Source organism: Hemibagrus wyckioides, linkage group LG20 (genome assembly GCF_019097595.1).
Source record: "Hemibagrus wyckioides isolate EC202008001 linkage group LG20, SWU_Hwy_1.0, whole genome shotgun sequence".
NCBI lineage: Eukaryota > Metazoa > Chordata > Actinopteri > Siluriformes > Bagridae > Hemibagrus > Hemibagrus wyckioides.
In genome coordinates, this window is record NC_080729.1 from 7,943,416 (window position 1) to 7,964,140 (window position 20,725).

A 20,725-nucleotide genomic window follows, 5' to 3' on the forward strand; every position below is an offset into this window, starting at 1 on the left:
ATTCTTACTACCCCTGCAACCTTTTTTACCTGCTTTTACATCTTTCTTCTTCTTTTTCTTCTTTTTCCACTGGAAGGGTCCTGTAAAAAACAAAAAAAGAGATGTTAATGGAATACCATACACATTAACTTATAGTGCATTAAACACAAACTTTTAATCATTTTTTCACTAATACTTGCTTTTTATATCATTAGCATAATAATCTGTTTTTGAATGACAATCCGTCTACATTACACACTACATTATATAATTTTACAACTCATTATTACATTCAGTTTTGGTTTATTCTGTTGTTCTGCACTGACCTTGACTTGGCACCATTTACCACACAGGATCAGCTCATAGAATGGTCGCTTCTCAGGGTCATTTTGTACACATTCATTTATCAGGTCACAGCAGTCTGTAGGGGCATTAATACAATTGATTAAAACAGAAAATTAACAAAAAAACAATTTTTCATATTCACATTTTCTGTCAGTCTGTTTCCAATATTTATAGTTCCAAATATTTTGCAATGGAAGTTTTCCTGCTTTGTATACAGGTCTACAAGTAAAGCTGTTATATTTTCTCACCTTGAGACAGACCATCAATGGACAATGGGACAGGAAATTCTAAAGCGTTTTCTCCACATGTCAGGGTATAGAGAATAACACCAAGATTCCAGATAACATGCATCGCCTCCCAGAAATAAAAAGTTGATACCCAACATCCTGGAAGGACAATTAGAGGGCCTGAATGAAAGACAGAGAAAGAGCATCATCAGCAAGATCACAAAAAAGATCCACAATGAATTTCCAATAGATCTGTTCATCCCTGAGGTACACTTACCTCCAAATGCCCTGTAGGTCCTGCCATAGATTAGTCTAGCATGGCCAAAGTCAATCAATTTCAAATCCAGGGTCTCAGGATGCACGAGAATATTGTATTCTTTGACGTCTAAGTGAATAACACCATTTTCCCGGCAGTGAATTAAAGCCTTAATTATTTTACGCATGATGATTCGAGCCACATCTTCAGACATTTTGCCCTTGAGGCCTCTACGAAACTGTTGTAGGTTGATAAAGTTTTCGGGCCGCTCCATGACCAAGAGGAAACCCTTGGTCGTCTCAAACCATTCAAGAAGTTTGATCACATAGGGACTGGAACGTGGACTGGACACAAGCTCCATCATCACACCCTCATGAGGAAGACTGCGTGTGTCATTAGGCTAAAAAAAATGTAAAAAATAATTGCAATTATTTTTACTAACAAATTACTAAGTTTTGTTAATTTCATTCTTTATCTGTTTTGGTCTAAAAAGTGCTTTTTCAATCTAGAAAATCACAAAAAATAAAGTATTCACTTACCAGGGTGAAGTGGTCCACAAAACACTTTAACAGGTATTTGATGGCCACCTGCAAAACAGAAATAGTTAATTAGCTTCACTGCAAAATATCTAACATCAGTACAGTTTTCAAGTTTAGCGAACCAACTATGAGTTGTATATCATGCAGATATTCACCTGTTCCCCATCTGATTTCCGAATTCCTGTGTACACTTTAGCATTGCTCCCTTTTCCCAGAAGTCCTCCAAGAGTGTAACGTTCAGTAAAATCATCTGTTTTCAAAACAAACAAATAAATAAACACATTTTTCATATTATTTCCAAGCATAGATCATTTCATCAGAAATACAGGTCTGGGATATTTTCACAGGTAATAGCTTTTATGTGTCCACAATGATTGTAATATTAAGGTGAGACTTTGGACTGACCTGGTAAGTCCTCGGGCTGGGGATCAGGTACATCATTAAGACAATCTTCTCCGCTACCGGGGCTAGGTGGCTCTGAGTAGGTTGAAAGCAATTCTGTTGAAGAAAATATTTTATAAATTATTAGCTCTAGCTCATGTGACAATATACTGTAAGTTTTTGTTTTGAGACAAGAACTTTGTTTAAATATCCTGAAAAGGTCTTCCATTATGGTGATATATTTTTCCCCATTATGGTCATTGTGTACATATATTACTATTTTTAAAGTACTATATTATAATAGGGCAAACAGTTTCCATACTATTTTCATACAATTTTCATACAATGTGAACCGTATTTTCTCAGCATAACTCATTTTAATCACAGATCCAGCTCTGCCACACTTACAGAGGAAACAGCTATTAAGAGTTCACAATGTCTATAATATAACAGGTGAGACTTTGGACAAACCTTTCATTTCCAACCAACGTGGATCTGCTTTCTGTCCTTTTGCATGTCCCTTTCCTTTCTTTTTTGTTTCTGTTTTCCTCTGTTCCTTCGGCATCTCTTCCTGAGGAAGATCCATCGTTTTCTCCTTGCAGGATTCCTCTGACTGGGTCTCAGTTGACAGAACACCTGTTGAAGAAAATATTTCATCAACACTGAATTGTCCCTCACTGCAACCTGTAGTATATTTTCAAACATTATAACAGCTATTAAAAGTCGAGAATGTTTGTAATGTTAAAGGTGTGAACAAACCATTTTGCAGAGAGTTGCTTCTTTTCACAGGATGTGTTCCTGTTTTCCGACTCTTCACTTTGGTCTCTTCCGTCTCATTTCTCCTCCTTTTCCTGAGCTGGGCCTCAGGTTCTTCATGAAGAAGATCCGTCTGTTTCCTTTTCAGAGGATTCTCCTTGCGTGGTCTTAGTGAGTAAGACCAGGATGTCTCTGACTGGGTCTCAGTTGAGAGTGGGCCTTCTGTAGAAAATATTTAATAAATAATTAGGGCTGGATATCACAATATACAGTATGTTTTTAACACAACACATTTTACTGAGAGTACATCATATATTGTCTTTACTCCTAGGGCAAATTTATCTGTTCTATGAGAAGCTCATTTTTATCAGAGATCCAGCTCTGTGATATTTTCAGAGGTAACAGCTATTAAGATTTTAGGATATTTGTAATATAAAAGGTGTGACTTTAGACAAACCTTTTTGTGGAGAGTTTGTTCTCCTCCTTTTCTTTGGTCTCTCGTTGAGCTGGGACTCAGACTCTTCTTGAAGAAGATCCAACATTTTCCTTTTCAGAGGATTCTCCTTGCGTGGTCTTAGTGAGTAAGACCAGGATGCCTCTGACTGAGTCTCAGTTGAGAGTGGGCCTTCTGTAGAAAATATTTTATAAATAATTAGGGCTGGATATCACAATATACAGTATGTTTTTAACACAACACATTTTACTGAGAGTACATCATATACTGTCTTTACTCCTAGGGCAAATTTATCTGTTCTATGAGAAGCTCATTTTTTATCAGAGATCCAGCTCTGTGGTACTTTCAGAGGTAACAGCTATTAAGATTTTAGGATATTTGTAATATAAAAGGTGTGATTTTTTGACAAACCTTTTTGTGGAGAGTTTGCTCTCCTCCTTTTCTTTGGTCTCTCGTTGAGCTGGGACTCAGACTCTTCTTGAAGAAGATCCACCATTTTCCTTTTCAGAGGATTCTCCTTGCGCGGTCTTAGTGAATAAGGCCAGGATGCCTCTGACTGAGCCTCAGTTGACAGTGGGCCTTCTGAGGAAAACATTTCATTATCATTAATATTATAACACTGATTTGGTAATAGTGGATTTCAAAGCTTTACCAATAAAAAATATAACTTTTGTACCATGTTAAAGATATATTAAGAGTCCAGGATGTTAGCTCTTCATTGTTACTTTCTACAACTGTATATAGTTCAGTATAATTGTGTAAACAGGTGTTTTTACTGTTAAACTTACGGTTTGCTCTGTTATAGAAATCCATCTGTTTTGAGTTTATTTCAACAGCAGAAGATGAACGCAGAAAATAAGTTTTGCTCATAGTGTCGTTCAGTCGATCAGATATAGTGTGTAACACGTAACGATCACGCAGCACGTAAGATTCTGTCCTGATTCGGTAGCGTCACGGTCCCCCTGGCAACGGGTGGTGGGGGGCGGGGGGGATTTAACCTTTTTTTTCTCTCTTTGACCAGTGACGTAAAAAAAGTGACCTTTAAGTTTGTCTCACCTTGTCTCACTGTAAAATAATCTTACATGTCCAAAGTTGTGTAAAGATCAAAATACAAATAACAATCGCTCCAAAACAGAGAGCTCTCTCCCAGGACGCCGGATGATCGCTCGGTGATCCGTTATCAATGAAAACCCATCCTCTTCATCTCTCCGAAACAAATATTAAACGATTTAACACACAGACCCACAAGGTGGATGATTTGTGTTCGATGATGATTTATACCGTACATTTTGTAAAAGAGTGTAAAAGCCAAAATATCATCGCAGTATCACCCTAAATAAAGAAACCGTATGTAACTTTCACTTTCACGGTAAAATGCCATAACTTCATAAACATGTAATTACCCTAAAATCAAAGGTATTACTCTGTCTAAATGACATATTTTGCTGATATGTTTATTTAAATTCACGATATAAAACCTTTCACCATTCAGCAAAAACATCATTTCTTCATTTCTACAGAAACGAATAAAAATATGGACTGTGCTTGATAAATTGGGTTGATTTCACATTAAAATATCTTTAATTATGGGTTGAATCTGATACTTAACGTGCTATATGCAATGGAAATGTTTATAGTCTGATTGTTTTGGGTGTTTGTGGTTGTATTGTGTTTGTTTACTTGTGTCTAATGTTTTAGCCTGTCTTTATACACGGGTCATTTTTTTTGTTGCTGCAGTTTTTCTAGTTTAGGACAAGCTTTAAATAAATACACAAAACATTAGACAGGTGTCTAACTTTCAGGTGTCTAACTATTCTAGCATGCTAATGCGCGTGCACTTCGTGAGTGTTAATTTTTTATAAGTTTATATTTTTTACCTTGTTGATTTAGTACGAGGAGAAATAGACTGTCCTGCACCGCTCACAGAAAAAAATAACCATTTTAACTTGCAGCTGGACTTTTTATTTTCTAAATTATTGCTTAAGAGCACAGGATAACTTGCTAATTTAGCAGCAGGGAGAAGAGAGAAACTCTCGTGCACCGCTAAGGGAAAGTGAACTCTCGACGCCATTTTAACTCGGACTTAGCGCTATTTCTTCACCTCGTTTCTCTTCACCCTTGGGGACTGACCATCTTTTGGAGGTAAATTGTCTTTTACCCACTCTTGTTATTTTTGTTTTTTTAAGTTTGTTATAACGTTAGCTTACATTTGAAGTGGACATCATGCATCACCAAGTATATTTCCAGCACAAGTCATGTAACTGCTTCACCTTTCCTTGTGACTGTTTTGTTTGTAAGTCACTGTATATTTCTTATATTTATAGGGTATTGATTTAAAAATATACAGTTTTGTGTACAGATCAGATGTAGTTTGTGTGAGTAAGAATTATTATTGTTATTATTATAATGCAGTTCACATTCTGTGATGGTGTACATTATTATTATTTATGTCCAGCTGTACCATTTTATTTACATGTCTAAACCTTAGTACTTGAGGTTTTCTGGTCTTTAGCTGTTGTACAGTGCCTTGTAAAAGTGTTCATACCCCTTGAAGCTTTTCCACATTACAACCACAAATGCGTTTTATTGGAATTTTATGTGATAGTCCAACACAAAGCCGCACACAAAGTCCTCCTGAGTCCGTACTTTGTACAACCACCTTTTGCTGCAATTACAGCTGCAGGTCTTTTGGGGTATTTCTCTACCAGCTTTACACATCTAGAGAGTGAAGTTTTTGCCCATTCATTTGCACAATAGCTGAATCTCAGTCAGATAGGATGGAGAGCAATTTTCATTTCTTCCCACAGATTCTCGGTTGGATTTAGGTCTGGACTTTGGATTTAGGTCTGGACTTTGACTGGGCCATTCTAACACATGGATATGCTTTGATCTAAACCATTCCATTGTAGCTCTGGCCGTATGTTTAGGGTCCTGCTGGAAGATGAACCTCCACCCCAGTCTCAAGTCTTTTGGAGACTCTAAAAGGTTTTCTTCTAAGATTGCCCTGTATTTGGCTCCATCCATATTTCCCTCAACTCTGACCAGCTTCCCTGTCCCTGCTGAAGAAAAGCATCCCCACAACATGATGCCGACACCACCATGTTTCACGGTGGAGATGGTGTGTTCAGGATAATGTGCAGTGTCATACATAGTGTTTTGTATTTAGGCCAGAATGTTCAATTTTGGTCTCATCTGACCAGAGCACCTTCTTCCAAATGTTTGCTGTGTCCCCCATGTGGCTTGTCGTAAACTGCAAACAGGACTTCTTATGGCTGTAGATGAACGGCCTTTTTAGGTTTGCAGTTGCCATACTCTTTCCATTTTCGGATGATGGATTGAACAGTGCGCCATGAGATGTTCAAAGCTTGGGATATTTTTTTATTGTAACCTAACCCTGCTTTAAATTTTTTTTTCCCTGACCTGTCTGGTGTGTTCCTTGGTCTTCATGATGCTGCTTGTTCACTAATGCTCTCTAACAAACCTTTGAGGGCTTCACAGAACAGCTGTATTTATACTGGTATTACACACAGACTCTAGATTTACTAATTAGACTCTAGACGTACTATTAGATTTACTCATTAGGTGAGTTCAGTAGGGCTGAAACAATGAATTGATTAAGTCGATAATGAAAATCGTTGTCAACTAATGACATCGATTAGTTGGCCGGCACCACGCATTCAATCATAGCGTTGTTCCGGGCGGACATCGGAAATATGGCGGAGAGTAACAAGCACGTCAGATAAAAGTGTGTGACCCAAGTCCTCTAAGGCATGGGAGCATTTCATATTAAATTCTGCGCCAAATGTTGTAACTTTGCAAAGTGGAGCTTCAGTGGCATGGAAACACAACAATGATGAATGAGCACATAAAGTTTTCTCTGTCATGTGCCATATTTGTGTGCTTAATGTGTTGGTCATTCTCACAGAACGTGTTTTATTCCTAATTCCTTTTCCATTATTTCTCAATGAATGCAATATGGGTGATTCTCACGAAATCTTGGTTTTAAATATTTAAAACATGAAATTTTTAAATATACTTAAATTAACCTTTTTTTTTCCCAGACATTAAGAACAAAGTCTGGAGTATTTGTGAACATTAATTTAAAAACTTTTACTTACCATTTAACACCATTTTGAACATAATTTCCAAAATAAGTCCTAAAAAATCTCATTACCGCAACACTGTGAAAACATCAGCAGTGTCAGAAAAGCAAATAAATTTTCACATTTTTGAAAATGGATTATTAATAGTCATTCACAGTTACTTGAAGTTCTAAAATAATATTTAATTTTAATTTAACAGTTTTTAAAATTCTGACTGATTTCTCTCATTACCGCGTTACCATTTTTTAAAAAATATTTCAAAGAAACCTGACATTTTTTGAAAATGACATGACAAACCTGAAAGAACATAATTTTAAGATTCTGCACATGCATTTAAAATCAAAGTACTATATTCCTATTAATTAAATTAACATCTAATAAACATCTGTTTCGGTAATGATATATAGATTTCGGTAATGAGGTTCATTTTTTCGGTAATGATGAAAAGTATGCTAGTCTGAGATTTACACTGAGACTTGTATACTAGTCTGAGATAATGCAGAAAGAAACAGATAATATTTCCACAATCATGCATTCAAGTTCAAAACAGTTTTATTGTGTAGTGCTTCAAGAATACAAAAGCCAAAAAAAAAAAAAAAAATTAAGAAAAACATTAAAGCAGGGATAAACAGGACAACATTTCAACGTGTGCCTTAAAAAAAAACATGAACCATTATTTTTTGGCACTAAAAAATAACTGACCACTGTCTTTTTTTCTTTTCATGTTCCTTCTTAGTCAGCTCTTCAGTTTTCTTTATTTTGCCAGTTTGTTTTTGATTCCTGGAAGTGGAAAGAAAGCATTACATTAAATTTCTCATAACATGGGGAAATTTTTTTTTTATGTATGCATCATAATATAGTATAGACCTACTCTGCTTACTCTGTGTGTGTGTGTGTGTGTGTGTGTATACTCTCATGTACATTTCCTAACACTGTAGGGTGTTTTTTTTACTAATTACACCTGCTGTAACATCTCCAAACCTAACCTCTCTCTCTCCTTCCTTCTGTACTCCTCCAGTAGTTCTGGGTTTCTGTAGAATTTTTCCCTGAACTTTGTCACCCTGGCCTTTGCTAAAGTTTTTTTTTTTTTCTCACTTGCTGACTGTCTTCAGTGAAGCAAATCATAAAGCAAAATATCAACATTTAGGAAATTTGAAATTAACATTAAATTCATAAGAGATATTTAATGTTCTCTTTACCACAGCTGGCCTTAAATGGTTGCGGTGTATGAGAATGGTGTTGCGGAGGATGAGGTGCCTCAGGATATTTTGCTAACAATAGAGAAGCCATGATGGCTTTACAAATTTTTTCTCAATGCATATAATTAGACCTCAATAAAGTACATTTTCATAAAAAAAATTGTAACTCTAAAAATTTTAGGAAACTTCCTGTTTCGGTAATGATAATCAAAAAGTCATGTTTACATTCTGACAATAGAATATTTAACATTTAACGGGAGAGATATAAAAAGATGATCTTACCTGGTCACCATCTTGAAGTAACTGTCCCATGTGCTCCATCACTCATAATCAAACTTTATTTGCATTCTGTATGTGTGTTTAAACAGTCCTCAAAAAGTGTTGTGGAGGATGAGAACATCAGGCATGGACACATCATTTTCCTACTTTTTTTCATTATTATTATATATGAATATTCAGTAAAAAAAAAAAAAAAATTCTGTCATCTAGAATAATCTAGTAGAACATCCATGTTTTTTATGTTAATTTGTTTAAATTAAATCATAACACACATTTAAACACAGCCGGACGCATTGCGGTAATGAGAATTTCAGCAGAAAATGCAGTAAAATAGAAAAATGATTCATTCTCATGTTGAAATTACACATTGTGCAAGGTAGACAACAGTACTGTCTTTATTGTGATGCTTTTTTATATTACTAAATTACACATTTTATATTTAAAATGATTAATGCCGTGGTGTTTCAATGGTTTCATGAGAATCACTCATATATGAATGTTTGACCCCTGCGCGCGCATCTTTTGCAGCCCCTCGCGCGTCTCATGTTCAAATGAATTCAACTTTTCCAAGCAGCGCAGCTCATCAATGTCACTCAGAACATTGGATCAATCAGAAGGCCCCAGAGGCGGGGCAAGTGTTGCAAGCTTCATTTACAGTAGCAGGTTGTCATGGCAACTTCATGGCATCCTGAGACCTTGGAGTTCTGTACTGCACCTTTTAAACCCATTCCTAAACACCGAGTCTTGTATTTGTAAACACAAACATACCTTCTGTGTGAATGCTCACAGTGTCCGGTGTTTATTGTGTAAAGAGCGCTGCGTTACTCCTCATTCACAATGTAGATGATAAACAGCGCTAATAGTTGTAGTGCAAGACCGTTCAGTACTGTCAAATTAAAACAGTTTAATTAAAATAAACAAACAATATTTGTTTTTAATCACTATTTGTTACCATTGAAAACCATTTATCATTTTCCTTTCACTTCAGAATGATGTGCCACTTTGCGTGGGTCTATCACATAAAATCCCAATAAAATACATTTAGGCTTGTGGTTGTAACGTGATAAAATGTGAAAAAGCTCAAGGGGTATGAACACTTTTGCAAGGTACTCTATAGGCTACAAGCAGAGTTGACAGGTAAACTAAACAATACTGTAGGCCTGTACAATGTTAAAATGTGTGAAAATATGTTAAAATGTTTTTCCAAGCATAAAATGAAATAATTGTTCATGGATTTACCATAAAACACAATTTCATTCATTTTTATGTTGAGTGCTCAGACACATGTAATCCCCTGGATTGGACATTTCTGTAACTTTCTGGGGAAAAAAGTGAATATATGTTGTTTTTTTCATGCCGTAAGAATACAAACACTTAGGAAAAAAGTCTTGATTCAGGCTTTCATAATTCATGCATCAGAGAGTTAAGGTAGCGGTTTTATATTGAGAATTCTTAGTGTTTTACCTAGCTGCATTTACCTAAGCATGTTCAATTTCTGTGAAGTTGGTTAAATCTTTAAGGGGGTATGTACTTCATTAAAGGCTTCACAGAAATGAACCACGTTGTTTATTTAAGTGCTTTGGAGATGGTTACAAACAGATTTTTTATAGATATGGATCGTTTAAGGCCCATTAAAACCTGAGCTCATGTAAGGAAATGTTGCATGAAATGCACTATTATCTTTTAAAGTGCTAGTTGAGGTTGTTCCCCACCCATTGGATAGAGAAGAATCACAGTTAGCACTTTTTAAGACTGTTATTGGATGGTACTGGCTGGTCTGCTGTTTATTCTTTTCTATCTGCATCTTCTTTGCAGGATCCTCCTGTTATGCCTCAAGGCAGTTCATGCTGATTATAGACTACAAAATTGTGAACAACATTTTTTTTCAACAAAAGTTGAAAATATGAAAAACATGAAGCAATTGTCAGTGAATCCACCCTGAGAGTCCTCACCCTCATCCCAGACCTCTCTGATTATGAAGGAAGAAAGACATGTTAAAGATGGACCTGTCCAACTGAACTTTGAAGACTAACCACTAACAATATATATATTTTTCACTTTTTAATTAGCTTTAGTTTTTTAGTAAGCATTGTTTTTGGTTCTGTGAAATTGATGTTAACTGGCTTGCTGCACATTTTGGCAAAGTTACTAATGCCTTATTAGATTACTTGAAGCATAAGGACAAGGTAACCATCCATACACTGAGGTCAATTAACCTGTGTTCCAGAGATTTTGTGACACTTCAGACTAGGTAAAGGCTGGAGGTATTGCTAAGATCTAAGAATGTCCTTTAAGGTAAGTAAACTGACCCCAAACACATCCTTCAATGTGTTACTTGTAAATTTGTCTCAATTATCTGAACACACTACTATTGTGTAAGTCATGTTGACATCATTAAAAGTGTCAAAGTTGAAGTGTTTCACTTGCTGCCCACTGTGACACCCAGGAAAATGGTGAGATACTAAACTATTTAAACTCCAAGAATCAAGCCATTTTTTGTATTTTAAAGATTGTAATTTTTTTGGCATTTTTGCTTTTTTGTATAGTGGCAGTAAAAATCCAGTGGAGAGAGATGGGATGATTTGTAGTGAAGGACCTGAGCTGGAACTGAAGCTTGACTGCCTGAATAACAGTATGTGGTACATGTTCCACCAGGTGAGGCACTTGTTTAGCCATGTATTTATTTATTTATTTATTTATTTATTTATTTATTTATTTATTTATTTGATATAGCCATTTGATTGTAATTTGCAACCTATGTAGAGATGCTTGAGAAGATTTCACTTTCACTTAGGACAATATATTTCTTACTGTCTTTGTTGCTGTCATCTGCCAGCAGTTGTTCTTGAAGTGGACCTCATCAGTCTCTTTCCTGTTCTATAAGTGCCCCCTTTTGATCAGATGCTGGTCTTGTCGAGGATAAATATTGGTAAGTGGTTGTACTTTTCAGTGTACATCAATTCCTAAATAACACTACAAAATCATTTAACCTTCTCCTTACCATGGCACAGCTATAGAATACAAAGTATGGCCAGCACTCTGATTTGTCATCAGTGTTTTCAATACTCAACTTCACTCTTCTTCTTCTTTCGGCTTTTCCCTTCAGGGGTTGCCACAGCGAATCATCTCTCTCCACCTATCCCTATCTTCTGCATCCTTAACATTTGTACCCACTAGCTTTATATCCTCATTTATTACATCCATATACCTCCTCTTTGGTCTTCCTCTTTGCCTCCTGCCTGGCAGCTCCATGTCCAACATTCTCCTACCAATATACTCACTCTCCCTCCTCTGAACATGTCCAAACCATCTTAATTTGGCCTCCCTAACTTTGTCCCTCAAACATCCAACATGAGCTGTCCCTCCGATGTACTCGTTCCTAATCCTGTCCAACCGCGTCACTCCCAAAGAGAACCTCAACATCTTCAGCTTTGCTACCTCCAGCTCTGACTCCTGTCTGTTCCTCAGTGACACTGTCTCTAAACCATTCAGCATGGCCGGTCTCACCACTGTCTTGTACACCTTCCCCTTGATTCTTGCTGATATTTTTCCATCACACAGAACTCCCGACACCTTTCTCCACCCATTCCAACCTGCTTGCAATCACTTCTTTAACTCTTTCCCACATTCTCCATTACTCTGGACTGTTGACCCTCAAGTACTTAAACTCCTGTACCTTCTTCACCTCTTCACCCTGTAATCTTACTGTTCCATTTCCCTCCCTTTCATTCACACACATGTACTTAGTCTTACTACGATCCCTGATGCAGTCCCACCTCCACTTTGAACTCCTCTGTCTGACCTACAGCACACCTCACCACTGTCCTGCTCCTATCATACATGTCCTGCACCACTGACATACTTCTCTGCTACTCCTGACTTCCTCATACAGTACCAGAGCTCTTCTCTTGAGACCCTGTCATACGCTTTCCCCAAGTCTACAAACACACAGTGCATCTCTCTCTGACCATCCCTATACTTCTTCATCAACATTCTCAGAGCAAAAATAGCATCTGTTGTGCTCTTTCTGGACATGAAGCCATACTGCTGCTCACAAATTTCCACTGCCTTCCTTAACCTAGCTTCCACTACTCTTTCCCATAGCTTCATTGTATGGCTCATCAGCTTTATCCCCCTATAGTTACTGCAATTCTGCACGTCACCATTATACCACCAAGATATTCTTAATCTTAAAGGACCAACTGCCTTTCCATTTTTCGTCCTCTTCAAAGCCTTCCTGACTTCATCCTTTCTAATCTTATCTACTTTCTGTTCCACAGAGTTCACCCCTTCTACTCTTTTTTTCCCTCTAATTTTCCTCATTCATCAGCTCTTCAAAGTACTCTTTCCATCTCCTCTGTACACTCTTCTCACTTGTGAGCACCTTTCAATCTCTATCCTTAATAACTCTAACTTGCTGCACATTCTTCCTATCTCGATCCTTCTCTCCTTCTCTAGTGTCTAACCTAGTGTACAACTCATCATATGGCTTCTGCTTGGCCTCAGACACCTCCCTCTTCACTCTGCACTGCAACTCCTTGTATTCCTGTCTATTCCTGTTCTCTTCAGTCCTGTCCATGTCCCACTTCTTCTTGGCCAACCTCTTCCTCTGAATACTATCCTGAACTTCCTCATTCCACCACCAAGTCTCCTTATCTTCCTTCCTCCTTCAAGATGACAAACCAAGCACCTTTCTTCCTGTCTCCCTGATCACTTCTGCTGTAGTTTCCCAGTCATCTGGCAGCACTACCTGACCACCCAGAGCCTGCCTCATCTTCTGTCTAAATTCCTCACAACTAGGGCTGCAGCTATCGATTATTTTTGGAGTTGAGTATTCTACCGAATATTGCAGCGATTAATCGAGTAATTGGTTAAGATAGACATTTGCATTTTTAAACAATAATACTATTGTGTAATGGATGACAGAAACGACAGGTCTGCTAAAACAAAGCACTTTTATTTCTGAAAAACCTACATGTTTGTAAACCTCCAACACTTTTATTGGCTATCAGATCTAAGCCAATATATTGCAACTTATCCATGTAGTGCATTTAAGTGCCACCTGTTCTGACATTGCAAAAACAATAAACAATACAGTAATATCAAATTACTGTGGAACATATATCATATATAACTATGAAATACAACTGAGGAAGTAAAGGCTATTTGGCCTTAGTTTTGCTAGGTTTTGCTAACCCTTTCAAATAAAGAATGAAGAATAAATAACAAAAAATAAATATATATATATATACACAATTTAAGATGTAACTTAGAAGAAAAGTGAGCATATCCACATGTTCAGCACTGAGGCTTGCCCTTCGCTTAGATGCAATGTTCCCAGCAGCTGAGAATAAATATTCATGCCAAGGTTGGATATCGTGCTGCATTTGCTTTCCACCATGACAGTGGATTATCTTTCTTGGAGTGAGGATGTTCTCCAAAGTACTGTAAGACTTCCCTCTGTACCACCTGGCTCTGCTCATCCTCATCCTCTTCATCACTAGAGTTGGACTCTGATGATGATCCCAGAATACTGTGGAATGATCCATCCTTGGTATGTGTTGATGGGTCCTCTTCCATTAGGCTGGTGGTGGCTCAGTGCCATGGTGTGAATTGTGCTCTGAACTTTAAACATTTTATCAGCAGGCAAGAACTTGAGTTTCCTAAACCTGTGATCCAATGCAGCTGTCAGCAGGATAGTGTTAGGATCTTCCGGTGAAAATACAAACAGGTCCTTCCATCTTTCTGTGATCTGCTGGACCACATCTCTCTGTAATGTCTTTACTGTAGCAGTTTCAAATGATGAACTGTTTACTGACTTCTTGAGGTTTTGCACCAGCTGTGGAAGAGCAGAGTGTGAGACATTTTTCCCCAGTCAGAAACGCTTTGGCTCCTTCAAATAGCTCAAGTATCTGAGTCGGCTCCTCACTGAGGCTCCATTGCTCTCGCTGTAGATCCAGGTAGTGGTGTTTTCTCCTTGGATTGACTTCAGGATCAGAAAGAGCTACAGTCACGGGCCATCTTTGTGCATTGAGCCTGGACAGCATATGAAAGGTGCTGTTCCATCGAGTACTCACATCTTGTATCAGCATTAGGTGTGGCGTTCCCATTTGTTGCTGTTTGTGTTTGTTTGGCACAAGCCAGTTCACTCTTCTTAAAGTGTTCATGAGACATCTGGCAGCACCCACACAACTACTGATTGTTTTGTTGTTTTTAGTGGTCTGTACAATCAAATTCAGGGTGTGTCCTGCACATCTCACAGAAGCCCACCCATGCTTCTCTTTCAAAATTTTTGTTGCCCCCACTACATTGACCCCATTCTCATGGACAACTGCCTTCACCTTTTCAAGGGGAATGTGAAATTTGGCAGTAGCTCAATCCATTGGCAATGTTTGCAGCTGTGTGCCTCACTTCCAGAGGCATTGTTGTAAGGGTGAGGGACTTCATTTCCCAATCATCCCCCAGAAAGTGGCATGTCACCCCAAGATAATCTTCTGTGGCCACACTTGTCCAAATGTCTGCTGTAAAGGCAGCACTAGCAGTCTCCCTGAAAGCATTTTTCAGTTTCTTTTGGATTTTGTAATATTTTTTCTTTATCACGCTTGTAAAGTAGGTTCTTGATGGAATGTACTTTGGATTGAAAGCGGAAATCATATGGTGGAATCCAGTGTCCTCCACCATGAACAGTGGTCACATATCTGCAATAAGCATGTTCAAAATGCTGTCTGACAACACTGAAGCTTCTTCAACTGTGCATGAAGGCGCTGTCCGAACATAGTTGTCTATACGCCACTGTGATTTACTGAAAAAAGAAAACAAATTAACATAATGCACAAAATGCTGCAGTCTTGTCCTACTCACTTTAAAGTAAATTAATATATCTGGCTTTATGCAGTGGATGCGTTCAGGTACAGTACTTGCAATTTACTAGGCCTACTTTGATGAAGTAAAGGTTTGAGTGTGTGTGTATGTGTGTGTGTATGTGTGTGTGTATGTGTGTGTGTGTGGTTCGTGTGTGCGTTAAGGAGTTAGCTTATTTGCTGCATTGCTTACATGCAGTTTAATAGGATTTATTAGTTTAGCTCTCTACTTAATATTTCCACAACTTAACATTAGACCTGACTCGCGACATTACACTACAACAAATACATATGTTCTAAATAGAGCTGCTGTGTTTATCTTAATTAGCAATCACTCTAACATCAACATTGATGTTACCAGAGAGTATCAAGTAAAAGACGGGCAATTACGTGACCTTGTGTCGGCTCTCTGTGTGAGCTGGTCTTGTCCACAAGTGGATGCTTTCTGTTCAGATGCTGAAGCATTGATGAAGTGCTGTTGTGGTACGCCAATTCTACTTTACAATACACACATTGTACCGTGTTTTCTTCTTTTTTAAGTTTAAAATGATCCCAAACTTTGGACATTTTCTGCCTTTTAGGGATTGTTCTGCTCTCCTACATAGTGACAAATTTTGTGTCTTAAGTTTTTGTGGTCCGTGTGGAACAATGATCTCTGGGCGGAGCAGTTCTGATAACGCAAATGATGGTAATTAAACGAATCCTCGAGGCAAAGAATTTGCTTCGAGTATTTTTTGTAATCAAATTCCTCAATTTTCTCCAGTATTCGCTGCAGCTCTACTCACAACATTCCTCCTTCTTCAGCTTCCACCACTTAGTTTTCTTCCCTATCTCTATCTTTGACCTCTTCTTCTTCTAATGGTCTTTTTCCCCCACTGCAGAGAGGATTATGTCAGTACACACTGACCACCTGACTGACAATTTGACATCACCTGCTCTTAATTCCAGTTTCCTGAGCATTGTACCATGTCTGAATGAGATTCATCTGTCTTCAGAAAAATCTGGACCCAGTGACCCTGGACCCAGTCTTGAGGCTAATTAGAGGTAAGCAGTAGTAGATTCAAGCAACTCTTCCCTCAGCCTCCCATTTTCCTAGGGTAAATGATCCACTCTGAAATATAGTTTAGCAGATGCACTTTTATAATTAAATATCAGGGTAATAGCTAGAAACAGATGCATTTGAGCACTAAGCTGTCATCAGCATATGTCTCACCCCTGTGGACTCTCGACAGATATACACACATACCTCCATTCACACAGACAGTTAGCATGCTTGCTACAACACTGCTCAAAGTTCAATGGCTGGTATATCTGGTGGTTTCCAGCTACCAAATCTTGAGCCATTTAACTTTTCAAACATATCATAAAATTCAGTTTTTTTGGTTTTACTTGTTTTACTCTTCTTTGGTATTAGAAAAAAGTGTATTGCTTTGGTATTTCCATTTATTATTAGCTCTTTATTAGCGGATTTCAAATATATTCAATTGCTGCGATTTTTACTACCTTTATGTATTTGACTGGTTCCTGGTCAGTGTTGTAGTGAATGATGATTGATTGCTGGAGTGGAGGCTACTGTGTTTTGCCTTCAAGTCAACAGATATAAAATAAATGCTTATGATGACTTACAGCTGAAATGTGTCTCTTTTTAACTTTCTCCCTGATACATCATCAGTTATAAAACTGACCTGTAAATTATATTAAAGTGTGCCTTCATCAATGTATAATTAATTGGAGCAAAGTTTAATAAATTTGAACCACTTTTTGAACAACTAGAAGGCTGTTTATCTTCGTGTAGGTAACATGCTCAAACACTGTATTAATCTAACATTTGCTTTGTGTTATGTTTTCTGGCTGCAGAGAGGATCATGTCAGCCCACAGTGGACAACATGCGAGTCCTCAATCTGAGCTAGTGACAGTACATGCTTTAGGTTTCAGTTTCTCAAACATCATGTCCAAGTCTATCCCATGTCTTCACACAAGTCTGGACTGTGACTAATTCCTCTGGATCAACCAGGGCAAGTAATCCCTGATACATAATGTTTACTCATTCCCCATGGGTTATCCATCACATAGAGACATGGTGTTTTTTCATTACTAATTTGTGAGTATATTGGACAAGATCAGTTCAAACTGTCTTAACATGGAACATGTTCCATGTTAAGACACATGTACATGAAGTACATGAAGTAATAGTTTCTTCAAGTCTGATAATGATATTTTTGTGCCTTGGCTTACAACAGGCCTTCTTCACTTAGTAATTCATCATAAGCAGTTGTTGACAGTATATTCTAGGCAACCAGCTGTAATGTATTATTTGTTGTACCGTATTTTTCATGGTGAAATTCTGTCAACTACAGCTGCTGGTAATTTACTGTAAATTCGAACTTTACAATAAAATACCATAATATAATAAATGGTTGTATTGTGTTATTATCTGAGAAAGACTCTAATTAGGTTTACAGTATATTTGTTATTTCACAGTAGTTTACCGTAAACAGGTTTACATTGTCTGATTTTTAACAGAAATCTACGGTTGCTAATAAAGCATTTTATAAAATGGTGAACGGTTTCACTGTTTTACTGTGAAATTATGTCAGCCACAGCTGCTGGTATTTTATTTTATTTTATTTATTTATTTTTTTACTGTGTATGAAACAACTTTCTACTTCACTTTTCTGTTAGAGGTGTTTCAATTCAATTACGTTTTATCGTAATTGTATATACGTTGTATAGTGCTTTAAACAATGGTTATTGTCTTAGCAGCTTTACAGTGATATAAAAATTCTAATTTATAAATGACAAATTTTTACAATTACTTTAATTTCCTTTTTACAACTGTGTATATAGTGAGGTGAAATTGTGTAAACAGGTGCTTTTTACTGCTCTTGAACGAAGTTCGTTAGATTTACATTTGTTTGCGATTGTGACGTTTTATTGCCAGCAACATAGCTATGCTAGCTAAGAAGCTAATTTGTTAGCTAGATAGCGATCACGATCTTAATCAGTGAAGTGGAAATAATTAGCTCTCGCTAACCTGCGCTGTCTATGAGCTGTCATCTTTGCACTTTTAAAATATGAAGAGTGAAGATCTTTAAAAAAAAAAATTCATAGCCTCAAGGTAAAATAAATCTAGGCTACCTTCAAATTTCTTAGTTTAATGGTATTTGAAGCCCCGTTATTCATTTATATATTTCTTATAAAGTAATGTTCAGCCATTGGAGGATATTTCAATGGACTCTATGCACGACACACTGCCTACGTATTTCTGCTAAAATCGCAGCGGTACGCGTACTTCCGGTTTAGCGTGCTCTGATAGCAAGCTGTGGTAATAGCATGGTCTTTCTCTCAATTTTTGGATTAACTAGTGATTACAAGTTGTTTTTATATATATATATATATATATATATATATATATATATATATACACACACACACACACATACCTGTATTAACATTTTATTAATGTGTTGAAGAAGCTTCAAGTGCCTTCAGCATGAAGGTGCAGCATCTATGTGTTGCTGTGTTCCATTATGTGACACATCCTCAAGGTTTAATTCTGTTCTCTTTAATCAAAAGGACTAGACAGGACACTTGCTATAGGGGATGGATTCATTTCAATTTATTTGTAGATAATGTAAATGTTTAATTGTAAACATTTTTCAAAATGTGTCTGTAAATAAGTAGCTTAGATACAGTGTTATTTATATATTGATTGATTCTATTTTGTGGCTTCTGTCTTCCTCACAGATCTGAAACAAGTCTCCCTCACGCTGCTGATCTCTCCTGCCACCTGATCCTTTTCAGAAACTGAAAAAAAAGACATTTATAGCTTTAAAGGGTCATACAGGTCGTATTAACAAAAACATTACTGAAACTATAAAAACAGAAGATTTTAAAAGGGTTAAGGAAACAGAATACAAAACACTGACTGAGTATGCACTGTCACAATCCAAACTAGCTAACATTAGCTTGAGAATATGTACCTTCAAAGTGGTTGCTATAACTCAAAAAGTAATTTGAAGCCCTTCTCCATTTACCTGAAGGAGCGACTGATCGATGTTCACTGTAATCCGTGAAAGTTCTTGCTGATAGCTTGTGTTTATTAACTAAAAATATCACAAACAGAACATAAATACCTGAAGGCTTCACTGAAAACTGCGGCGCAACCTTCTAACCTAATAAAAAGCCAAGGAACCAAACACAACAATAAACAATGACTTGACAAAGATAGCCACTAAAGGGCAGGTATAAATAAGGCAACACATTAGGAACAAATTGGAAACAGCTAGGTGACAGGACACATGACATTCAACAGGGTGTAGTAATCTACCTGCTAGCCCCCTCTGGTGGTCAGACAGGGAATTGTCCCAGTAGTTCTTCACAACAACTCACTTTGTGTCTAGGACAACTTACTCTTTAGTCCTTAGCTCTGTATCACAGACTATAAACATTTCCATTGCATATAGCGCGTTAAGTATCAGATTCAACCAATATTTAAAGATATTTTAATGTGAAATCAACCTAATTTATCAATTAAATTCCTCGACAAATGTAACTTGCAAACTTTACAAAGCGGAGCTTCAGAGTCCCGGAAACACGACAATGATGAACAGCACATAAACCGGAAGCATGCGGGAATCACAGATGAAGGAGAAACTTCAGGACGATAAGTTTAATGCAGATTTGCCATGTGTCATATTTGTGTGCTTCATGTGTTGGTCATTCACACAGAACGTGTTTTATTCCTTATTCCTTTTCCATTATTTTTAATGAATGCGACATACGAATGTTTGACCCCTGCGCGCGCATCTTTTGCAGCCCCTCGCGCGTCTCATGTTCAAATGATTTCAACTTTTCCAAGCAGCGCAGCTCATCAATGTCACTCACAGAACATTGGACCAATCAGAAGGCCCCAGAGGCGGGGCAAGCGTTGTAAACTTCATTTACAGCAGCAGGTTGTCATGGCAACTTCATGGCACATCCTTGGCTTTCTGTACTGCTCTTTATAAAACCATTCATAAACACCGAGTCTTGTATTTGTAAACACAAACATTATTCAAAAGGTATTTAAAACTCTGGTGTTTTTATCCGATTCATCGATTAATCGAAAAATAATCGCCCGATTATTCGATTATGAAAATAATTGTTAGTTACAGCCCTAATTTAGACAGAGTAATACCTTTGATTTTAGGGTAATTACATGTTTATGAAGTTATGGCATTTTACCGTGAAAATGAGAGTTACATACTGTTTCTTTATTTAGGGTGATTTGATGTATGTACTGCGATGATAGTTTAGCTTTTACACTTTTACAAAATGTACGGTATAAATCATTGAACACAAACC

At 37.2% G+C, this 20,725-nt stretch overlaps 1 long non-coding RNA gene across 1 annotated transcript; it reads right to left on the minus strand.

Annotated features, from left to right (window-relative positions):
- Positions 1-19,073: 19,073 nt before the first annotated feature.
- On the minus strand, positions 19,074-20,311 carry LOC131370598 (uncharacterized). The gene is made up of 3 exons (XR_009207441.1): positions 19,710-20,311; positions 19,417-19,485; positions 19,074-19,186 (listed from the first exon to the last, which is right to left on the minus strand). It is a non-coding gene; the product is annotated as an uncharacterized LOC131370598 (long non-coding RNA).
- Positions 20,312-20,725: the final 414 nt, after the last annotated feature.